The 7,274-nt window shown below is 39.5% G+C and overlaps 1 protein-coding gene across 1 annotated transcript in view; it reads right to left on the minus strand.

Annotated features, from left to right (window-relative positions):
* MAN1B1 (mannosidase alpha class 1B member 1) overlaps positions 1-7,019 on the minus strand; it is a 1,711,419-nt gene extending 1,704,400 nt beyond the window's left edge. Inside the window, exon 1 of the mRNA XM_044058051.1 lies at positions 6,593-7,019. The gene's annotated coding sequence lies outside the window, so the exon portion shown is untranslated. The remainder of the gene's footprint in view (positions 1-6,592) is intronic.
* Positions 7,020-7,274: the final 255 nt, after the last annotated feature.

Consider the following 7,274-nt stretch of genomic DNA (forward strand, 5'->3'; position numbering starts at 1 on the left):
TTTGATGGCTCTATATCAGAATAGCGAAGAGGCATTTAATCGAACGCCTCTTTGTCGACACATAAACAGCGAATGCACTAAAGCGTGAATGCTCAGAACAGTGATTTCTTTCCTTGGGAAAGAAATCGCTTGGCCTTCCCCATGTGTTTGCCCCTTTCCCCACTGTAGTGCGATCTCAAAGTTGGTATATTAAGTTGGGGAGGTGTGGGGGCACAGCCCCCCACATTGTAATGTTTGAAAGTGTGTGTGTTTGCTTGTTCGTGCTACTGATTTCTTTCCCAGAGAAAGAAATCGTTGTTCTGAGAGTTCGCGCTTTAATGCATTCACTGTTTATGTGTCGGCGAAGAGATGTTCGATTAAACGCCTCTTTGCTATTCTGATAAGACCCCCTTTTGACATATATTTGTGTAAACATAGCACTGAACTTGAGAGACCTCAGGGACTTATATCAAATAGATCAGTAACCTCAAAAATCTTAGTTATCAGCATAGACTGGTAGCCTTCTTTCTGTATTCAGTATCTTATTCACTCCTCCATGGAGATATATGTCTAGCCTTTCAAACCAAGAAAGATCCAACTCACTTTGATCTTCTGTTCCTTTGTAGAACAAATGGTACCACCTCAAACACCTGGTTAAATAAACAAACATTTCAGCAGATAAATGAGAAGTGTTGTCATGATAGATTTATATCTCAATATATCCCTCACTTCTGGAACAAACTTCCATTACATGTCAAGCAAGTAGTTGCACCATTGCCACCTTCAAGGTAAACACAGATAATTGGATTGGCAGCCTCAAAATTATCCTTTGGTCTATCTTGACTTGCCATCCTTGAGGCTTGAGGGGGGAATTTTGAACTGGGTTTTTTGACTACTCTTGTAATGTTTTACAGAATGATTGCTTAGTACTTACTTACTTATGAACCAATAAACTTCCAAAGAAAACAAGGCTTAGGACAACCACAGGGCATTCTCCAGCTGTGTCCACACCCACAAGGGCAATACACAACAATGTGCCAAACTAATTGTAAATGGAGCCACTTACACTGAGGGAGAATATATAGAAAATCTACTGGTTGATAAATTCATCTTAAATTACACCCTACTTTCATTTCCTGAAAGAAATGCCCTAACCATAATTCCCCCAATTATCAATGTTTGTTAAAGCAAGCTTAATAGCCTGTTTTAGACCTTCAAGAAGCTTGCCACCTATATTTTTATTTTATTTTATTTATTTATCATTTGTTGACCGGGAATGACTGACTAGGTTCCACAGAGCCTGTTTTCAGCGGAGGCCCGGGGAGAAATGCTCCAGATATAGTCCCTATATGTATAGGGGGTTCTACCTGACTTCGTCGACAGCTGAGAAGACCGACATCAGAAGATCGAAGAAAAAGAAGACCGACGCTAATCGCGGGTTGCAGAACATCGACAATGCAGAAGACGACATGGGGAAAGGCTGTGTGAGTATTGGGCTTGTAAGGATTTTGGTGTGCTTGTGTTGTGTGTGTGGTTTGTGGAATGGGGATGTGTTTTGTTTTGTATGGGGTTGTTATGTGTGGTTTCGTGTTTATGGACTGTCGAATATGTGGTGTCGGTGATGTGGTTGTCGGTGTTGTGTGGTTTCGATTATGTCAGGTAGAACCGTATAGGGACATGCACCATCCAATCATTCAGGAGCTTCTTGAACACCATTAACCTGCTGGCCTTCCATATTCCTAATGCCAACACTAGGGAACAGGTCCTAAATGGACTCTCCAAGGTCATAAATTATGCATCAGTGGGACCTGATAATATGCCAAGATGCCTACTTAATAGTATCAAATATGAACTATCGGGCCCACTAGAATCACTGTTTAACCATAGCTTCCAAACAGACTCTTTGCAGAATGAATGGAAGACTGCAACAGTTACCCTTCTGCACAAGGGTGGGTCATCCAAAGACCTAAGAAACTATCGACCCATAAGCCTGACTAGTCTAATAAGTAAAGCCATGGAAAGAATAATCCTGATAAAAGACAACAAAGAAAACCTTCAGACATTGGGTCTAACTCAGTTTGGTTTTGTCAAGAGCAGGTCATGCCTACTCAACCTGATGGACTTCTTTGAGTAGGCCACCAAAGCAGTGGACTAGGACAAAATGGTGCCTGACCTGGCCAAGGCATGCAGCAGAATACTCCACTTGGGCATTGTAGAGAAGGTTATTAAATTCGGTATAAACCATTACATCACCTACAGGGTAGTCAGCTCTATCACAGATAGGTCCTAAGAAGTTAGGATAGGGGAGTCTACCTCCACAAAAAGGCCAGTCATTAGCAGAGTACCTCAGGGCTCAGTGCTGGGGAAGCTTCTATTTGGCATCTACTTCTCTGAAATCAAGGCTAATGTCAAACACCTCTGACTAACCAAGTTCGTAGATGACTGCAAACTAAGTGCAGTCATCGAATCCCCCATGACACAAATATCCTCAAGGAAGGCCTGATAACAACTAATAACTGGTGCTGGAGCCAAAGTCTGAAACTCAGTGCCATGAAGTGCATAATAGTATCCTCTGGTACGATGTCCATCTTTGCTAGTAACTACATTGACAATATATCTGTAAGAGTAGACCCACTGATCAAAGATTCAGGAACACATGTAGACAGTAACTTAGCCACACCATCATGTGGCTCCTGTAGTAAGCAAATCATTCTATGGTGCACAACTTATAAGCAAGGGTATGGCATCTGGTTCCAAAGATGTTATTGTTCCATTGTTCTTGGCCCTCACTAGAACACTCATTGAGTATAGTACCCTCTTTGGTATTTACCTGACCAGGCATGTGCAACAACTGGAGTATCCACAGAAGTTCCTCAAAAAAATAATACATGGTGTACAAAACAAATCTTACGCAGACCACCTCAAAACCTTATCCTTATACTTGGTCTCCTACAGGCTGCTGAGAGGTGTTGTATGCCTGGCTTACAAAGTATCGTCTGATCTAGCCTTAATGGACCTCTTGCACATAAGCAAAACAACTGATATCAGAAACATCCTGTCCTGGGACCTAAACCTCATCTGCAACATAAATATGACTTACTGGAGGGACATGTATTTGTCTCTGAGACTACCCTTTCTCTGGAACAGATTTCAAATCCATGTGAAGCAGAGTTCTTCCCTGCATTTATTCAAGTACAGCTTGGATCAGTGGATGAGGAATCATATATTTACCCTGGCCTGACACCTATATCTGTATTAGAGAGAGGAAGCTTGTAGATGCTGCCCAACATATACATACCCTCGCACAAACCTAAGGAACCAAAACCTGTTCAGTATTTTTGGGAAGCACGGCTAGGCTTAAAAGGGCCCTTTACAGTCATTAGCCTAGTATTCTCCTATGATGCTATAATCCTCTGGTCACACAGGCAATAATGAGTCTGTTCAGGGTGCATTTCATATACAGTTGAACAAGGCTATACTTAATTAATATATGAGGTAGTCAGATTTAAGTTATAATTATATTTGTTTGTTTGTTCCCATCAGTTCTGTTACTTACAGTGCAACATTGGATATCATTTACTAATTAAAGTGTGCTATTTCAAGGTACGAGCAAGGGTCAGTGGAAATGTTATGAATAGGATGGCTGTAAAAACTAAATGGCAAAACCAGATAAATCCTTCTTCCAAAATGGTTGTAAAAATATTCCAAAGGGCATATAGCCTCTCCATATGTACTCTTCATGCCAAGTTCTCTGTTTATAGCACTGCAGGCTTTCTAATCAAGTATCTGTAATAGCAGTTCATTCCCTTATGTTCTGAAAAATACTTCTATGTCTTGAATTTCCCACTGTGAGATGATAATTGGACATGTCCATCTGTACTTAAGGTGTGGACCACAAAGAAGAGACAGAATATGCCCTTTTCAGAATTTGTCTTGTTTGAGCTCCAGACTGCATGAATGAAGTGAGACTTGATTCACTTCAGCAAACCCTGCTTCTCTTTTGGCATCTGCCTGACAGACGGACTTCAAGCACTCTTTTTATTAACTGACCCAGGGCAGGGCAGTTAATTTGTCTTGCAGTTTCCACATGGGGGTAAATGCCAAGTAGTATGAAATGCAGTAGCATGTGATAAAAACTAGAATTTATTTTTTATACTCTACGGAAAAAAAACACTTTTATTTCGCTGTTCCACTTTTGTTATTCTTTGTGGTTCTGCGTGAACCACGATTAAATACTTAATCCTAGAATGTTAATCCCAGCCTCTCAAAGAAAGGTGGCACATTTCTAGTTAGCAAAGCAAAAGTAAACCAGCTCATTGAGATAGTAGTAAGAGGTCTGCGCATGATGTTGATTTAGCAGGTTTTGTAATATCTGTATTCAGTCACTTAAGTTGGTTAGGGGAGAAAGGGCCCAGTATCTGTGTTTCTGGTGGGATTGCGACATATTATAGAGGTAAACCAGCTCATTAAGGGTTAGCAAACTCTCCACCTTTGATGCTGATTACTGAAATATCCTTGATGTACATACCACAGAGCTAGTTAAGTGAGAATGAACCAAGTATGTCTTTCTCGGGACTCCTACATAGCACTTAAGGCTCCCCTTTACAGTCTAAGCAGAACTTTTTATGTGACTTACACTGGGGCAACAGTACCAAAAGCTAGGTCATCTTAATATCACGTCTGCTTCTAGCTACAACACCAAAATTGACATGGAGCTCTCCTTATGAGAGCTGGTCTGGTCTCCACCATATCAGACCTTCATATTTCAGGCACAGCTACACCAGAAACTAAAGTGAATTATTTATAATGTATATTAAGTTTACAGTCCATGGAGAAGGACTTATTCTTTTACATCCCCCACACACACACACACACACACACATATATATATATATATATATATATATATATATATATATATATAGAGTCATTCAGGCATTCATAGTATGTCAAAAAAGAATAGGTGTTTTTAAAAAGTAACTAATATCTTCTGGGCCACTTCACAGAAATCACATTTAGACATAGTTCAGCTTATATTACTTAAGAATTGTATAAAATTCAAATTGTTTCTTCATTACTGAAGAAATACACAATGAAACAAAATCTTTGTTGTCAAGTCATTGGCTTTTGTCTTTTATTTTGTGCCAGAAGATCAAAATGCATAGACTATGTCATCTGTTATCCAAATGATGGACTTTCTTTATTTATTCTTTGTTGACAGTGTTAGTCCCACTAAGCTAGTGGCTTCATTTCAGGGGACACCCGTGATAATATTTATACTGCAAGGGGAAACTGAGTCAGGGCATCGGGGAACTTCCTCTTCTCTTTTCAGTAGGTGCCATGAGATCTTTTACATCCACCTGAACTACCACTAGCTCAAGCAGAATGGACCTCAACTTAACATCGCATCCGACATGCAGGAATGTAGCATCCCTCTCTTATCTGGCACTGCAATGTCAGTAATCGATCTGCCTGGGAACAGATACCCACAGCTGCCTGTACCAAAGGCAATTGGGCTACCTGTTGCTCCACTGACACTGGTAATAATGGTCATACCAGAGCATTTTGATTTCAGATTGGAGTAAGCCACAGAGGCAAATAAACCCAAAGGAAATCCATATGGAAAAAATATTAATTGTTCATTCATACGTACACACAATTAAATACAGACAAGAGAGTTTAATAATAATACCTATTTGTTAACCAGGTAGGCCAACTGGACATGCAGTCCCTTTTCAAGGGCTACCAGAGAACAATGTTTGACTTGCTCAAGGTCATACAGTAATTCAATTAGGGCTGAGGTAATCAAACCCTGTACTACAGACAGTAAAGTGTGCAACAGTAACCTCTGTGTTAACTGTCAGAACAATTTGGAATAGTTTTTAAAAAGCAGCTAATAGTTTCATATAAGATATTTGGGAAAAAAAACTATAAATGTTTGATTATTATATCTATGAAACATGTCAATAAGATGTTAGTGGCTTTTCACACTTCCATCAGTTTGTCAACTAAGAAATAGATGCATATGTAATTTACTTCACAACTGAGTAACAAAAATGTGATTGTAGTAGTATTTGTACTGATCATCACTGAAATGAATAAGGTCACCGAGTAAATAACATGTTTGTACGTTAATATTATTTTTGGGTTTCTACACATAAAGAAAATACCTACTGCCCTACACATTTAGCAATACGTTTCCCAGTGGGTTATAGTCAACTGACCACAGCTACAAATAATTGTCTGTTTGTTACTAAAAGCACTTAACATCCGAAAGTGCTTTTTATGCAACACAAAAATTAGATTGTGAACATGGAATATAGTAAAACCTATTTAAAGAGGTCATCATCTGAAGTATTTCTGTACTAATAATGGTAACAAGTAAAGCCCAACGTTTAGCAGGTTTACATCTTTTTAATTGAACAGAAAAACTATTTGCCCTCTTTCCAGATATAGAACTTCCTCCCCTCTCCAAGACGGTATTTATTTTTCACATACATGGTGAAAGAGAACTGAGCTTTCAGCATGAAGCACAAGTATTGTGTGCAGGAGTGCAAACAATCCCAAGCATCTGCTCTCCACTACACACTCTCAACCCAGTCATCTGCCTTACCTTTCTGCTTGTTCCTTTATCACATCATTGTGTATTTGCCATGATCTAGCAGCTTCCTGTAGTTTCTTGTTTCAGCTGCATGTGTATCACTTTTCCTGTTATTTAAATCTTTGCAGTTCAACTTCTCACAGATGACAGAAACCAAAAGTACCAGCTGTTGTACCTTCTGCAAAAACAGTTCTCCCTCAGTGCCAACCACCCTGAAGGTATAACTAATTTCAACGACTGACTACAAAAGTCAGTCTCCTCCCACCTAACTAAAAAATAGCAGATTTCATTATGCAGTTTGTGTTCAGTTTCAATCTCTGACTAGCACAACATTTCTTGTAGCAGTCTTTGTTTTGAAGACTTTATGCAGTTTTACAGTTCCTTGTTAAATTTATTTTTACATGGTGCCTGAATAACAGTAAGAAAAAATAACACTGAATTGAAGAAATGCTGGTATGTCATCGCGGTGGCCATAACAGCACACTTCCTTGTTTTGCAATTCTATTGTAGTACAGCCCTCTGCCCTTTGTACTGTAACTCCGTCATTGCCGAGTGTATTTGGTTTCTGTGTAACACTGTCACACCATCACTCCCAGAGAGTTTATATGATTTCTGAGAGACTCCATTGCAGATGAGTTTCCCACCATTGCTGTCACTGGCAGTCTTTCTGTTTGTAAACCCAGGGCTGCCACCC

The sequence above is a fragment of the Protopterus annectens genome, chromosome 16.part0, assembly GCF_019279795.1.
Source record: "Protopterus annectens isolate FY-2018-M chromosome 16.part0, PAN1.0, whole genome shotgun sequence".
NCBI lineage: Eukaryota > Metazoa > Chordata > Ceratodontiformes > Protopteridae > Protopterus > Protopterus annectens.